The sequence below is a fragment of the Cervus elaphus genome, chromosome 27 (assembly GCF_910594005.1).
Source record: "Cervus elaphus chromosome 27, mCerEla1.1, whole genome shotgun sequence".
NCBI classification, from domain to species: Eukaryota; Metazoa; Chordata; class Mammalia; order Artiodactyla; family Cervidae; genus Cervus; species Cervus elaphus.
The window spans coordinates 50,302,062-50,319,521 of NC_057841.1; the positions used below are offsets into that span (position 1 = coordinate 50,302,062).

General features: G+C 48.5%; 1 long non-coding RNA gene across 1 annotated transcript in view; it reads right to left on the reverse strand.

Annotated features, from left to right (window-relative positions):
- Nucleotides 1-3,031: 3,031 nt before the first annotated feature.
- Nucleotides 3,032-17,460, reverse strand: part of LOC122684849 — a 30,141-nt gene continuing 15,712 nt past the window's right edge. Inside the window, exon 3 of the long non-coding RNA XR_006338168.1 lies at nucleotides 3,032-3,151. This is a non-coding gene — a long non-coding RNA (uncharacterized LOC122684849). The remainder of the gene's footprint in view (nucleotides 3,152-17,460) is intronic.

A 17,460-nucleotide genomic window follows, 5' to 3' on the forward strand; every position in this document is an offset into this window, starting at 1 on the left:
CTCTGCAGACCTCCAGGAAAGCAGGCTTGAGGGGCCTGCAAAGCTCCATGAAGGTCCTTGCTTCCAGGCACCATCCCATGGCACTGATGTCCGCCAGGTCGATTCCATCTTACTGGAAGGAAGCCAGAGGCCTGACCCAGTACACCCCCACTGGGCAGAGCAGCCTCCAACCTGGGCTCAGACTGGCACCCAATTCAGCAGCTTTCAACATTACCAGCCCCCACACTGCCAAAGCCAGAGGACACACAAAGGAATGAGACCCACCCTGAGCCTGCCCTGGGTCCCCCACGCTCTGCAGCCGATCCCCCGTCAGGGTTCCTAAGCCCGGGGCTCCTGCTCTTCCACGCCGTGAGGACCACCTGATGCAAAGAACTGACCCCTTGGAAAAGACCCTGATGCTGGGAAAGATTGAAGGCAGGAGGAGAACGGGACGACAGAGGATGAGATGGTTGGATGGCATCGCTGACTCTGTGGACCTGAGTTTGAGCAAGCTCCGGGAGTTGGTGATGGACAGGGAAGCTTGGCGTGCTGCAGTCCATGGGGTCGCAGAGAATCAGATATGACTGAGTGACTGAACTGAACTGAACAGAAAAGGGTTTTGTGTCTCCCATAATAATATTTGAACAATGTGTTTTGGTTTTCCTTTCCTTTTCTTTCTTTCTTCTGTAATGAATGGCTGTGCTCGAGGGAAATATATTACAGAATATCATTTCCTGTTTCCAACTTTAGAAAAGACAGGAAAACACTGCTGTAAATCAAGGTAATCAATAGGGTTAGGAAAAAACCAAACCCACACAAGGCCTTTACTAGAGCTAACTCTTGTCAATTCCACATTCAAGATATTGACACATACAAATGCTTAGTAAACCTGAAGCCACTTTCCCACTGAATTAAGTGGGTTCTCACTAAAATAATTACCCGATTTCACAGGAACATGCGATTAACCCCAATCCCAAATTCAATTCTGTTAAGTATTCCAAAATGTAATCCTTTAATCCACCTTAATCTCCACCCCCACTCACTTCATTTGGCTGCTAAAATGGAAAAGTCCATCAGGGCTAGAGCTCATGGGCCAGTCCTAATAGGCAGTTCGTAGGGAGGTTAATTAGCAGAGAAGGAGGTTTCAAGCATCCCCAGTATTAAATTCATTTGCTCCTGACGCATTCAGAGTTTAGCACCACCGACAGAAACGGAACTAAAATAAACAAAAGAGCGAACATTTTGGTATACATGATAATTTCTCTACACAAATTATTTCTTTTGTTTATTTTTTCTTGTGTTTTAAAACCTTAAAACGATGTACCTACTCTTTGTTGTTGTTGTTTTTTTTTAAAATCGCTATCATACAAAAAAAATTATAAGTAAAAAGTAACCATAGTTTTTCAATTGAAAATTTAAAACAAAAACAAAAACAGCCACTTTGTAAAGTGTGCAGGTATCCTGAGACCTCTGGTTTTCCAACCGCAAGAGACTCCCACTGGTGCCCAGACATAGAGATTGTAAATTAAGAAAGGGGGCTTTGAGCCTCATGGAGGACGCTGAGCGGCATCTGCAACATTCCTTCATCCATTTGTTGCTGTTCCCAAACAGAAATAAACATCAGGGTTTTTGAAGATGTCTGAAGGAGGAAAGGTGAGGAGAGCTGCAGCTGCTACTCAAGGCCAAAGCCAAGGATTTCCCTGATAAATACAGACTGTGAGGAGTTCTGCTCACGCAAGCCCCCCAACCCCTCCCGGCCCACCACCCCAGCCGTGGGGCCCTCCCTACGAGCATCTGGACAATACTTTTCTTGTCTTGCCTCCAAACCCTCACCTTCTGGTCAGAGATTGGGCACTGGGTATCTCACTTTTTAGTCTTCAGTTTTGCTGCACCAAATAGCGAGGATAAATATTTTATATAAACCTGCAGGCAGGGGGTTTATAGTAAGAATGCACACAGGCAGCCCAGCCTTAAGCTGGCCTTTGAAAGAGAAGAGAAGGCAACAGGCATCAGAATGCAGAGGAATTTCAAGACCTTAGAGGAATCGGATGACAGTGCTCCTTGCGGTGAAATGCCACACTGCCCCCTGTTGCTGCACGATGGAGTCCTAGACCCTTTACAATCCCATTCCCCACTGCCAACCCAGACAGATCACCCCTGGATACCCCGGCAATATGTGAGTTTCTTATAGCTTCTCTTCCAGGACCTGCAGCTTGTACCTCCATTTAGTTCTGGAGCTTTCCTTGAGAAGTTGGCCAGCCGGTGGCAGCTGGCTACATTTCTAGGCACTCACCACAGGCTGGAGTCTGATGGCTGCTGTGTGGTCTAGATGGGGCCTTATCTCCAGTTCATGCAATCCCCAGCAGATAATGTCTGCCCTGGTATTTCCACCCAGCTGGTGGTCCTTCTAACGTTATCTGTTAGAACCCTCAAGACTTTTGGCTTTTTGGTCATTGATCGCCCTATCCCAAGCCAGGCACATGGGCCAAACTCAACACCCACACCTGCTGAAATGAGACAGGCCTCTCACCAAGGGCCACACCAAGCCATTCACCCCTGACTCCAGCCTCAGAAGACAGAAGAGCAATGTCCCCATTGAACAATGATGATGGTCTTCTGAAAACTCCAGCAATTTCTCTCCCCATCTCCCCTCCTGTCCTCCTTGGCCCACTCCCAGCAGAATCCAGGCAGCACCTTACAGTGAATCTCCAAATGTGGCTGAAGCTAGGGACAGGCTTCATCCCCATGAAGGCCTCCTCTCCAATGTGGTCCTGCCTGACAGGCGATGAGGACCTCCTACCTCAGAGCTGTCACAGACCACCTGAAGTTTTGGCCCTTTTAAGCACCCTGGTGATTGCAGCCATGAAATTAAAAGATGCTTGCTCCTTGGAAGGTAAGCCATGAAAAAACCTAGACAGCGTATGCAAAAGCGGGGGACATCATTTTGTCAACAAAGGTCCAGATAGTCAAAGCTATGGTTTTTCGAGTAGTCATGTAAAGATGTGAGAGTTGGACTATAAAGAAGGCTCAGTGCCGAAGAATTGATGCTTTCGAATTGTGGAGCTGAGGAAGACTTTTGAGAGTACCCTGGACTGCAAGGAGGTCAAATCAGTCAATCCTAAAGGAAATCAACCCTGAACATTCAGGGGTAGAACTGATGCTGAATTTTGGCCTGATGTGTTGGACTCATTGAAAAAGACCCTGATGCTGGGAAAGATTGAGGGCAAAAGGAGAAGGGGGCAGCAGAGGATGAAATGGTTAGATAGCATCACCAACTCAATGGACATGAATTTGAGCAAACTCTAGGAAATAGTGAGGGACAGGGAAGCCTGGCGTGCTACCATCCATGGGATTGCAAAGAGTCAGACATGACTAAGCAACTGAACAAGAACAACGACTTTCCCCAGATTACCTTTTTTCTTCCTCTAGGCTGTTTCTGACTCCTCTTCTTGCTTCCCCAATTCCTACATCTAATTGAAGGCTAGAGAGGTATCCTTCCAGTGACTCTAAAGATGCCCTCAAGACCACCCTCTTCCCTCCTCGTGGAAGGCAGCAGCCGTGGCTGTGACTGAGAGTGTTTTACTGTGCTGGAGCCCTCTCAGCTCTGCTCTCAGGAGGATCCAGCACTGTAGCCTCAGGAGTGTGGTCCTCAAAGTCGAGTGTGCACACCGGGAGGGCTTGTCAAGACACAGATGCCTGGGTCCCACCTGCAGAGCTTTTCAGTCAGGGGGTCTGGGGTGGAGCTCGAGAACCTTTATTTCTAACAAGTTTCCAAGTCAGGCTGATGCTGCTAGTCCAGGGACAACACTCTGAGATCCAGGTTCTCTCACCAGAGAATCTGGAGGCTGAGGGGGTCTTCTTCAGGGACCTCCCACCCTGTGAAGGAGAGGACTTCTCCACAGGAAGGCTAGAGTCCTTGGCACCTGCTGGCTAAACTATGAGGAAAAACCTGGGCTCCCCTGTCTCCTATCTCTTCCCCCCAATTTCTCTATTTTGACCCCCTCTTTTTCTGTCTCTCCTCACTATGGCTTTGTGTCTCCCTCTCTGGGCCTGTGTACATGCGCACGCACACACCTGTGTCTCCCTCCCTGGGCCTGTGTGCATGTGTGTGCACGCACACTCTTGTGTCTCCCTCCCTGGGCCTGTGTACATGCGCGCGCACACACTTGTGTCTCCCTCCCTGGGCCTATGTGCATGTGTGTGTGCACACGCACTTGTGTCTCCCTCTCTGGGCCTGTGTGCATGCGCGCACACACACACACATGCTTCCCCAGTGATGAGTTGGCATCGGATTTGTAGAGTGAGCTGGCAGCCATCTGGAGTCCCAGGGCCGCCCTGACTGACATATGCTAAAATACAGGCGGTGGAAAGACTCTGGGCAAAGAGACCAATTTGTTAATTTAATTGAGTTGCAAACAACCAGGAAGCCAACAGGGTTTGTCTGAAACCTATTAGGTGTTCTCAGATCAGCACAAGCCAGCTCTGGAGGGCAGCCGGCTCTGTGGGGGCCCCAGGGCTGTTTCCCTCTGTACAGTGCAGGGCAGGGAGATGCGAAAGGGGCTTGTCTCAGGTGGGATGCCATTATGAGTCCCCCCTCCCTGGGCTGGTGCACTATCCCCCTTCTTGAGAGCCTGGCCCTCAGGGTGAATGAGTACCACCCTGCATGGGGGCTCTGCTCTCCTGTTCCCGAGCAACCCGGAGCTGAGGACTGACTGACTTGGAATACAAAACTGGGCTTCTTACGGTACATGTTTGCCCCAAACCAAAGGGTTTCCTGGCATGAAGGATTTTCACTGCTAAAACAAAACAGTCCCAGGCAACAGAATAGTTGGGTACCCTGTCTTGACCTCAGTTGGAGTTAATTTTGCCCTGTATGTTCTCCAGGCCTCCACCTGGGATCAGGCCCGGACTAGACTCCACTGGAGACTCCATCCTTCCTTGCGGAGCTCCTTCCCAGCCAGCCCTGCTGCCCTCACTTCTGAGAGCACTCCTTCAATCAGTCAACCATGGGCACCAAACCCTTGTCCCAGGCTCGGCTTCTAGGGAACCCCGCCTAGACATCCATCTTCCACACTCATGGCCACTGTGAACAAACTACAAATGAGGAGGGTGTTCTTCAGCACTGCTGATGGTTTTGGGGCTAAGGAAGGTTCATGACAGTCATAATGATAATAGGTATTATTATTATTGATGGCCAGGGGGTCTCAGCTTTACTGTGAGGTCCCCTAACTCTAAGTGTCAGAGTGCCTCCTAAGTTTCAAACTGTTCTTTGCCATTTGTCAAAGAATTTGTGCCCTAGTCATGCAGAGTGCAGAGAGCCTGAGGCTAGGAACAGCTCCTTTTCTATACTTTTATGTTGGGCTTCCCAGGTGGCTCAGACAGTAAAGAATCCACCTGCAAAGCGGGAGACCTGGGTTCAATCCCTGGATTGGGAAGATCCCCTGGAAGGGGAAATGTCAACCCATGAAAAGAGTGAGATACTTTTATGTTAGGTACTTTCTGTGTGGGTTCACAGGTGGTTCAGAGGTAAAGAATTCACTGGCCAGTGCAGGAGCTGCAGGAGACCCAGGTTCAATCCTTGGGTCAGGAAGATCCCCTGGAGGAGGAAATGGCAACCCATTCCAGTTTTCTTGCCTGGAGAATCCCCTGGACAGAGTATCCTGGTGGTCTACAGTCCTTGGGGGTCACAAAGAGTCAGATATGACTGAGCGACTGTGTGGTCAGCACTGCTCTGACTCTGTGAGGCAAAGAGACATGAGTGAGATACAGGCTCTGCCCTCCTCCATAGCTGTGTTGATAAGACAGTTTCACAGGCAACATCTCGGGAGGGCACACGGGGTAGGGCTGCGGCTCGCTGAGTGCGTGAGGGGGCAGGAGTGCAGAGGGGGGACTGCATGGAGCTGGGAGGTGGGTGGGTGCCCGCTGGCTTCCCAGGGGAAGGGCTATAGTTGGGCTATAAACGGGCAAAGTCACAACAGGGGGAAGGAGACAGCAGAGGTGTCCTTGGAGGCCTAGGTCTGAGGCAGGGAGCCCTGGGGTGTCTTTGGAAGTCTGAGCAGGGATGTTTTTCTGGTAGGAAGGCTTGTAAAAGGAGGGAGGAGCTGGGGCCTGGGGACCTCCCTCAATGCTGAGGGGCTAGTGCCCTGTTCAGCGGGCAGATGGATGGTTCCCCGCAAACCGGGATTTCTGAGAAGACAGGTGGGGCCAAACCTCCTCTGATGACTGAGAACACTTCCTCTCCCTGAAGGGTGTGGGTTCCTGATCACAGGGGCCTAGGTGGGCCTGTCTCTTCCTTTTCCTCCTCCAGGGCAACCACAGATGAGATGTGAGAACACCCGCAGAGAATCAGGAGCTAGAGTTGCTCTCCCCTCCCTCAGATAACCCCCTCATCTCCCCTCTCCTCAGCCCACATTACCCCTCACCCCAGTCCCCCGCCTCCCCCACCCTTCCAGACAGGCAGTCGACTCTTCCCGAAACACGGCTTCCTGCATGTCACTCTCCACCTGGAGGACGTTAGTGTCTACCCGCTGCCCACAGGATAAGATCTGCATGCCTCAGATCAGCTTTCAAACCCCTCTACAATGCCAAACGCCTCCTTCACCCTTCCCGCCTCCAGTGAAGCTCTCTTCCCACAAGCCCCAGAGCTGGTCAGGTGGGCACATCCCCAGCTACGTCACGGGACCTTGCTTTGTGTCTTTGTTCAAACCTCGCTCCTTTTCTGGGCCTGTCGAATTCTACCCTTTCTCCTCAGAGCCTCCAAAATGTCTCCTCTTGTGATGTCCAGCCACATTGGAGTCGTGCCCTCTACATTTCTCAAGCCTTTGTGTGGTGGGTTGTCTGCAGAAGGATGCCAACCAGTGTTCCATTCCTGCATTCATATGCTGCTGCTCCCATCAGAAATGGTGGCCTAGGAGTTTTGGGGGTTTTGAGAACTAGCTGCCCTGGACTCCTTGTCTGGTGCCTTACCGTAAACATTGTACTTTCCTTTGCCACAACCCAGCGTCAGTAGATTGCCTTTACTGCTTGTGGGTAAGTTGACCCAAATCTGGTGGTAACAGTTTGGTGATTTCCACCTATATCTCACCGGCCAGAACTGCGTCATGTGCCCTCTGCTAGCTGTGAGTGATGCTGAGAAATGCATTAAAAAACAAACAGAAAAACCTGTTTGCCCTCCATTAGGAACCGAGCTGGGTTTGTGACTTGTTTTGACCAATAGAACTCAGTAGAAGAAATCCTGTGACAATCCAGAATTAGTCCTTTAAGAGACTGGCACTTCTGCTTTCAGAGTCTTAGAAAAGTCACATGAAGAAGTCTGACTACTCTGCTGGAGAGAGAGACCCAGCCAAGCCAGCTGCCAAGTCAACTGGATCCTCGCCCCCAGTCAAGCAGCCTCAGCTGATGTGTGTGGAGCGGGGACAAACCTTCTGGCTGAGCTCTGTCTGCTTTGCAGAGTCATGAGCAGAGGGACGGCTACTCTTCTGGGGTGTTTGTAGTCAGCTCACTTTGGTCTGCGTCCTGGCTCTGCCGTTTAACAAGAGCTGCTTGCTTGGAGGAAGTGCTCTCTGGCAACAGGCTTTATGCTAAGTACCTACACATATTATCCCATGGAGAGGGGACCATGACTATCCCCATCCCACGAGGGTCAAGTGATTTCTCAAGTCTACACCTGGTAGGTAGCAGATTTAAATCATCCCCCAGGCTTGGAGTCCAGAGTCCAGATTTTAACAAGAGCTTACTGATTATATGAGCTGCATGACCATGAGCAAGCATTTTCCCTTAAGACTCCTTCTCTCAACTGTGAAATTTAGAAAAAAATACAGAATGGATCGAAGATGGTGGTTTATGAAGATTAAATGAGGTGGCTTACACATGGGCTGGACACTGAGCAGTTGCTCATGAAATACTGGTTCCCTTTTTCCCTGGTGTGAAGTAGAAACAATCTCCCAGTCTCTTCCCCACAAACACTGTTTGAAGATCCTGAAACCTCGAATCCTAACGTATAAATAACCCTGCCAGGCTAGTCCATAAAAACTTGCTTGGACCATAATGCACCAGAAACCCTGTACACATTTATTGGAATAAAAATGTTAGTAGAAAATAATATGGATAATTAAAATAAGAAGGGGGTTTTGATTTATCTCAGTAATAGCATAGGTTTACAGGGAATGGAGTGATGAGAAAGAGTCCTGTTTGCTTTTTTTTGGCCGCACGGAACAGCATGCTGGGATCTTTCCCTATCAGGGATCAAACCCGTGCCTTCTGCAGTGGAAGAGTTGAATCTTAACCACTAGGTCGCCAGGGAAGTCTGAGTCATGAGAGCTTTGACTTCAAGCTTGAGGAAATCTCAGTCACCACCTACTTTGGGGCAAATGTTGCTGGCTATTCTGAAGCAGGGAGGGGAACTGATCACAGATGTGAATTCCAGCCTTGAACTCCATCTCTTTCTGCACTTTACAGGGTGGCTTCAGGGTTTGCTGTTAGAAGCGTCTATGGCTTAGGGTGACTATGAATGGTTCCCTTATAGCTACTTCTGTGATTCTCCCTCTTCAGAGTGTTCCATAAAGTGTCTGGTGCATAAAGATAACAGTACAAAGTTGCATACTCTATAGTACAACTGCATTGGCTGCTGAATTGCTTCTTTACTAGAATTTATTATGCTTTTGTGTTTGTTCATTTGTGGCTTACTTCATAAAAAGCGGTCCCTTAGTTTTTCACATATTTTGGTTAGTTTTAAACCTGGTTCAGGTCAATAGAAGTATTTCAGACTCAGTTGATCCATGTGTTGATAGATCAGAGTTGATCTTTTTGTTGGTTTTATATCAGTATTTTCAGGTGCATGTATAACCTTTCAATGGCCTCCCGATTTGTGTGTCTACTTAAAAAGTGACCGTGGCACACCACATTTTCTGAATTTAGGGCATTTTTTTTTCATACTGAAAGTTCATTAACAGTAGAATGGAGAAATCAAATAGGGTTGATTCATATAACAGAATAGTATACAGCACTAAAAAGGAACAAATCACAGCACTTGACAATGTAGTAAATCTCAGAAATGTAACGCTGAGTGAAAGGAAGTCAGTATGCAAGGATTTAGTAGTGATGCCCTCTGTTATGGGGAGGCCAGGAGAACCCTGGAGAAGACATTAGTATGGGATGGACAAGGGAGCTTCTAGACCACTGACAGTGTCATTTCTTGACCTGAAGGTCATTATATATGTGTTTGCTTTAGAATATGTTGTCAAGCCACACATTTATGAGCTTTTGACAATGTATAGGGATCTAAATAATTGCTACATGTACAAGTAGGAATCAGGTAGGAATTCAAGTAGCAATTCAGTCTTTACAAATTTGATCCATTTGCCAACTAAAAACTTCCTGATTTCTCATTTCATCATTTACCTCTGAGTGTGCCCATTAAGCTTAACTGAAATCCATCCAACCACCAGATAAATCTGAGGATGAGGACTTTAAAATCTGCATACTGCAGAGTATTACTAGGTATTTGTTATAGGCATTGAGCTAGGCGGGTGTATCAGGGTTCACCAGCAGAGCAGAACCAGTATGATGTGTATATACACAGAAAAAGATTAATTATGAGGAGCTGGAAGCTGGATCACGTGATTATGCAGGTTGGCCAGTCCAAAATCTAAAGGGTGGACTGGCAGGTGGAGACCCAGAAGAGTCAATGTTCCTGTTTCAGTCCAAATGCCATTTGCTGTAGAACTAGGAAGAGCAAGTGTCACAGATGATGCTTGAAAGCTGTCTGCTGGAGATTTCTCTCTGGTTTGGTGTCAGGGGAGGGCAGTTCTTTTATTGTAATTTTCTCTGGTTTAGAGGGGTGGAGAAGGGCAGCCCTTCAACTGATTGGATGAGGCCCACCCACATTGTGAAGGGCAGCCTGCTGCACTCCAAGTCCGCTGATTTAAATGTTAATCACATCTTAAAAAAAAAAAAAAAAACCCCTCACAGGAACACTCAAATAATGTTTGACAAACATCTGGGCACCAAAACCCAGCCAAGATGACACATAAAATTAACTACCACAGTGGGTGTCTCATGCTACCTGATTTACTCCTCAGACAGCCTCATGAGTTGGTTATTTCGAATTCTATTTTTCACAGAGTATGTAAGCACCCTAAAAGTTGCACAGCTGATAAGCAGCAGAGGCAGGAGTCAAAGTCATTCTGACACCAAATACTAGTGGTGAGCAAGCTTCCTGTATGTATTTAGTTTTGCATGAGAACCAACTCAAGAAAAATTAAAATGTTTACAGGCTTTATATTTTCACCTGAAGGAAGATAACTTGATTGAATCTCACGGAGAAAATGTGTTTTAACATATAATCATCCAACTGATAGATGGAAAATTGCCTCTGCTTCATAGTCACGAAAATGTCATATCTGGGCATACACGAGAGGGGGTAGCTTTCTAGTATGTTATCTGTGACAGCAGTGAAGCGGGTTGAGTGTTGTTTATTCCTGCACTCTGGTACATATCAGAAAGGTGGGTGAGGACAAGCAGACTTAATTTTAGGTGGAAGAGGATGCAACTGAGCATATATGCTGGGGGAAACTTTAAGGTCCTGTCAGAGGAGTCCACAGCTGATGGCTCTGGCTTTTTATCATGTCTAATCTCACTTTCCCTAGGGGTAGAGTATTATTAGTAAGCGCTTAGCTTTATCAACCTTGACTTGAAGGCTCTTTGGAGATGACACATGCAATGAACTAAGAAAGACAGCAAGAAGATGTGGAAGAGGAGGAGGCAAGGAGGAGGAGAGAATGAGGAAAGAGGGAGAGGGGAGAAGAGATGGGACAGATGTTTTCTGAGAAAAACAGAAAAGGGACTGGGGAGAGAGAAGTTGGTTATGGATGTCTGGTTTTTGAGAAAGGAACTGCGATGGGATTAACAAGGCCAAAGAGTGGTGAAAGTCAGGGGACTGGATGAGAGGATTAGGACTGACAAGGGGATGCATAGCTCCCTTGTGGAAAGAAGGAAGATAGTGCCCGCAGAGGTAGGGATGGGCAGTTTGGGGACCATCGGAGCATCAGAGAAGTGTGATCAGCGAGGGTGGTGGGGATTGTCTTTAAGATATTGCCAAGGCAGTGAGCAAGCCTCCTGTTGTGTATACAGTTCTTTTTCTTCTCTACAATTTGTAAGCCAGAGGAAAGAGCCTGGGCTTAGAGTAGGTTCCAAAAAATAATTCAAATCCTACACCTTATCAATATGAATGCCCATTTGTCTTTATGTGCGTTATTATGTGCTGTAGGTAAAAAGAGAACAGTATTTACCCTTTCTCATAAGAATGCAAGAGAATTGATTATGAAAAAAGGAAGTTCCATGCCCAGAGCTGCCCCCCTCCTTTCCTCCCTTTCCCCTTTCTTTCTTCCTTTCGTCATCTTGAGCGTTTCCAGTTTGTCGCTTTTCACAGTGTTAGTCATTGTTTTGCATCTGTACTTTCCCTCTTGGGGGACTGAAGCATCTGAAGGCAGGGAATGGGCACAACAGGGGAAGAACAGAAAGAAAGCGGGCTGGGCGTCAGAGTGGGAGAGGTCCTGGCACTTACACTCACTGACTGTGACCTTGGGCAAGCCGCCGACCTCTCTGGGCTCTGTTTTCCTCTCACCTGTTGGCAACACTCACCCTGCAGGGTTGTCCTGAGCATCGGGAAAAATAGATGTGCAACGGCTGTCAAAGTTGGCTCTCAACAAATGATTGTCCCCAGAGCTAATCCTAGAGTAAGTGCTCAATAAATGACTGTTGAACTGAATTCCGTGAAGCCCAGTCCCCAGTTGGGCTGGATTTCCAGGGTTTGCCAAGGAAAATCCCCTTTGGGTTGTGCAAACGAATAGCCAAAAGTCTTAGCAAGAGATACCAGCCGTAGAGCACACAGCCCAGGAATCCCATCCTCTGCCCCCGGGAGAGGCCCAGGGCCCTGAGTGATCAGGAGAACAAGGGGCTGGTCTCTTGGGCACAGCAGTCCTCTACTCTGCACAAGAGAGAACTTTCTCCACCTCTCTTTTTCTGACTTTGAAATGCTGAGATCTGGAGGAAAATTAAAACCCTCCCGATCTTTGTCACATTCCTCAGAAATGAAAGGGAGTCTGGAGTAGATATTTTACACTGTAATTAGCACTTATCAGGAGCTGGAGACAACTCTCCCAGCCCAGTCTTCTGGTCCAGGGAGGAGGGGTGGATTGGGAGTCAGACTTCTCAGGGCGGCCTGGCTGGCAGAGTCCCACCTTTCCAGAAGAAAAGTTCCAGGTCCTTGGAGGGACTCCTGGCTGGTCTACTCTTGTCCTGCTCATGGCCTCTGAGTGGACAGGACTCTTTTCTCCTTGACATGAAGATGTCTAACTAGGGGCACACTTGGCTGCCTTCAATGACACCTCACTCAAAGTCCCACTCCTCTGACTATCTGGACCCTGACCCCAGTACACTGTCTTGACTGTGTGAAAAAGTCCTTGCGTGCATGCTAAGTCACTTCGGTCATGTCCAACTCTTTGTGACCCTATGGACTGTAGCCCTCCAGGCTTCTCTGTCCATGGGATTCTCCAGGCAAGAGTACTGGGGTGGGTTGCCATACCCTCCTCCAGGGGATCTTCCCAACCCAGAACTCGAACCCACACCTCTTATGTCTATTGCCTTGGCAGGTGGGTTCTTTAACTCTAGTGCCTCCTGGGAAGCCTGAACAAGTCCTTAGGCCAATCCAAATACTTCCCAAATCTTTGAAGGTATTCAAGTGCCCCTCCATGCAGCCTTCCCTGTCTATTCCAACTCTGGGCCACTAGTCTCTCATCTGATTCCTAACTCCTCAGAGGCACCCAGGTTAGGACGTGGCTATGTCCACATGCTGTTTGGTTCTCTTCCACACAAGGAGCTCTGGTCTTCTGAGCTAGTGAGTACACTCCAGGGTTATCTTTTAATTTGTTCTCAACCCTGCCTGATTCATGGCTTTTAACCTGGTCCTGGGCACCATCCTCTGGGCCTTGCGCCCTTGCAGAAACCTTCTAAATGTTTTGTTGTGTCTGCTCACAATCCACTCACCAGGCCAAAGAGCTCTCTTCAAAAAGCAGCACTGATGATCTCGACCTCACCCACCCCTCCCTCACCTCCAAAGCCTTCAGTGGCTTTACGTAAGCCCTCCAGGATCTCACGATAGCCAAGCAAACAACACACTAGTTACCCAGTAGCGCCAGTCTTCCCAGGTAGATTGTAAGCCCTACAAAGATTTGATCGTGGCTGACTCGGTTACCACTCCAAGTCCAGGTCCCCGCACATCAATACACATTTGGTTGAATGAGTGAATGAATGGGTGAGGGAATGCCTGCAAGCAGCCTTGAGAGTTAATCAAGCAGTGTTGTATTTAGTGTCTATTCTGGGTGTGGTTTTCTGGTGTTGGATCCCCAGCAAGAGGCTTTGTGTCCACATGGCTTACTCTGGAAGGGCACCCTGGGGTGCTGGTAGGGGAGCTGAGGGGAGTCAAGGGTGGTGGAATAACAGTGTTTTATCTTTGTCTGTCCGTCACCCCACACACACCAGCATCGAGTTCCTAAAACTCAGGGCATTTCCTGAGTGACCAGAGTGTCTTATGTTATTTATAAGGACCTCCTAGCAATCATACCTGAGCTTTGGTTAATGAGGGGAGTCTCTGAGAGTCCCTAGGTAGCTGTCAGGATGGGGGCTGGTCACCAGAGGAGTGAGCCACGTGATTAAAATTTTCAGCCTCATCCCCTGCATCCACAGAAGGGAGAGGGGCCAGAGAGTGGGCTCAATCACAGATGGCCAATGATTTAATCAATGAAACTTGGATGAAACCCTTTGAACAGTGAGGTTCCGGTTTGATTAATATGTAGATGTCCTGAGATTTCCCCAGTGGTCCACTGGTAAAGAATCCACCTGTCAATGCAGAGGACATGGGTTCAATCCCTGGCGGGGGAAGATTCCATATGCCGCGGAACTACTAAGCCTGAGCATCAAAACAAACTACTGAATCTGTGCTCCAGAGCCTAAGAGCCACAGCTACTGAAACCTGCCCACTCAAAAGCCTGTGTTCCCCAACGAGAGAAGCCACCACAACGAGAAGCCTGCACCTAGAGAGCAGCGCCCTGCTTGCCACAACTAGAGAAAAGTCTGAGTGCATCAATGAAGACTCAGTGCGGCCAAAAATAAATATGTGAAAAATTAAAAAAAATTATATAGATGTCTTGGGAGAGTGTTGTACCCTGACTCCACGTGGGGACAGAGGCTAACGCTCTCTGGCCTCTTCTGGACCTTGCCTTATGTGCCTCTTTATCTAGCTGCTCATTTGGACCATTTGAAATAAACTATAATCATATTTGGGCTTCCCAGGTGACATTAGAGGTAAAGAACCCACCTGCCAATGCAGGAGATGTAAGAGAGGCAGGTTCGATGGCTAACAAAGATCCCCTGGAGGAGGGCATGGCAGCCCATTCCAGGATTCTTGCCTGGAGAATCCCCATGGAGAGAGGAGCCTGCGGGCTACAGTCCATGGCGTTGCAATGAGTCAGACACAACTGAAATGACTTAGCACGCACACAGGCATGATCATAATTACAGTTATTTGAGTTGTTCGAGGGAATTTCTGAACCTGGGTGCGGGGTGATGGTTATGAGAAGCCCTGAATTTGCAGTCTTCCAGGCAGAAGTGTGTGTAGCCTGGGGACCCACTGCTTGCATCTGGCATTTGAAGTGTGGGTAGTCTTGTGGGACTGAATCCTTAACCTACAGGGTTCACGCTAATTCCCCATAGCAAGTGTCAGAGTTGAACTGAATTGTTGGACACCCAGTTGGTGTCAGAGAAGTGCAGAATTATAGATTGTTGTTAAAATGAAGCACCAAGGAAGGCAAAGTCCCACGTTTCAGCCTGAACCCAATGAAGGGGTGTCTCAGGGAAATCCAGAGTCTTCATAGACAACGGACCCATCCATCATTGGTTAGAAGCTGACATGAGGACTTTTCAGGCAGTACCTACTCTGAGGGTGGGTAGAGCAGACTCTTAAGGTAAGGGCTCGAAGAGAAAGAGACAGGGGTGAGGGCTGTGAGAGCCGAAAGGATGCCGAGGAGCGGAGGTACCGCACAGTGAGGAGGGATGAAGGGCACTGGGGGAGCACCAGTCTTGTCTGCCACAAGCTCCTCACTCTGGGGACATGTTGGAAGGAAGACATTCCTCCAGCCCACTGGGACTTGGGGTCCTTATCCTCCCAACATGAATCGAGCAACTCCCTTGTGCCTCGCCCAGGGGCTCCAAAGACACAGAACACGGTCTCTATCCTTTAGTTCCCTCACCTTGGCATGTGACCCTCTGATATTTCATTGGCAGAAAGGGAGCAGCTTATGAATAGTTTGCTATTCATCATAAAATTCTGAAGTGTGAAGATCATTTTCTTTTTAAAAATAGACTACAATACATTAACTCAAAATAAGGCCTCTTGCCCTTATGTCTGTGCTGACATTTTTCCTAGATCCACAAAGACTGGCACCAATGGCCTGAAACTCCCAAGTGCCTGCCTGTGACCACGTGACGTGGCCGTGAGCACCACGTGAGAAGACCTGCAGCTGCGGGGGACTGGCTGCTTGTCTGTGAGCCCTGGCCTCCCCTCGCACGAGGCCCAGGGGCCCAGGGGTCTCTGAGAACTGTCAGGAGAAGGGTGATGCCCTGGTCCCAGGCTGCGTGTGGGGTGGCGGTTATGGGCAGGCCACCGGGGATGGTCAGGTCCTGCTTCAGCTGAGCCAGCCATTTGCAGCCCCAGGGCATGGTTCCAGTTGCTGACTGCTCTCAGTTTTCTGCTGGTGACAGATCATTAAAGCCAGGCTCTGCCCTGCTCCCTGCCACCTCGTTTGAATATTAATTGCAGCCAAAGCAATTTAGAAGAGCAAATCTGCTGTTCCCAAAACCTGCCATGCATAACAGAGCCAAAGGCAAGTGATTTTATTTGTGTGCAAGATATTTCACAGGACTGCTCTCTTCTGCGAGTGTGGAGGGAAGGATGACTGCCTTCGGAATAAGAGGTGATGGGTGATGATCAAATGGCCAGGAGGTGACTGCTGGGAGACTAATAGATCCCAAGACCATCCAGTTTTACAAAAGATTTGCAGAGGAGGAAGAGGAAGAAAATGCCTTCATCCTGATTGGCCAGGGCCTGGGTTTGCTCTGTGGCTGCCCACCCAACCATTGGTCACATGCATGTCCCAAAGTCCCATCCATCCCATGACATGTCAGATCAAAGCCAGAACAAACTGTCTCCTGCTTGCAGCCCCTCAGCAGCTCCCCAAGGCAAATGACTGGTGTCAGAACGGACCCTTTGTCCTCACCACCTCCTTGAAATATGCAGAAAGGATGTGTCTGGGGAGCAAGAGCTGCCAAGGTTTGCTTGGGAAGCCTTGAATGAGAATTTATGTCACTTCTTCAAGGCAGTTCTGTACTGGGTTGATTAGCCAAGAGGAAAACAAGGCAATACCTAGGGAAACAGCAAAGCAGGCTGAAATAAAAGGTGGAGAATTAATAAACTTTTGGTATTTAACATTTCCTTCAATGTGGAAAAATGTGAACATTGGTAGACTTCCTTTTGTATCATTTTAATCCAGATGTATGTATGGGAGTGGGCTGCAGCATACTGTTTTCTTGGGGCTCTAGAGCTCTTAGATACCCTCTTCCCCACAGAAAGCTGGAGGATGGGAGAGGGTGGGGCATTCCTGATTTGTGTAAGAATTTTCGTCTCTGGTTGGCACCAGTAAGTTTGGGAGCTCTTTGTTTGGAAAAGCCGCATTTCCCTTGTAGCTCAGTTGGTAAAGAATCTGCCTACAATGCAGGAGACGTGGTTAGATTCCTGGGTCAGAAAGATCCCCTGGAGAGGAAATGGTAACCCATTCCAGTGTTCTTGCCTGGAAAATTCCATGGACAGATGGGCCTGGTGGGCAAAGAGTCGTCCACGACTGAGCACGAGAGAGAAGAGAGAGAAATAGCTCAGAATATGGCTTACTTCACTGGGGGTATGAATGATCTTTCCTGGGGCCTAAGCATGTCCTGCCCACTGCCCACTTGAATGTGTGTCTGAATCACCTGCGGGGCTTGTTACAACACAGATCGCCAGGTTCCAGCCCAGAGTGTCCAGGAACAAAGCCCCGACTGTAGCTTTTGCCAATTGCTTTGGTGTAAACTTTTCCGTCATGGCCAGTTTCAAGTTATCAGCACGATAGGATGAGATGTGCATGATCAGCCCTCCCAGGACCCCAGGGAGGGTTGATTTACTGGTGGGGAACAGGTCTATAGCTGAGGATTCTGCTAGACTGACTCAGAGGTCCAGCCACCACCAGGCAGGCTTCATGAGGCTTCTCAGTAGAAGAATGAGGAGCAGAAAGTCTGAGGGAAGAGGGGCCAGAAGGAAATAAATGGGTGTCCTAGAAAGAATGCTTACACCTGGCCTGCCCTTCTGTCACCTGCTGACCTGGGTCACAAAGCTTT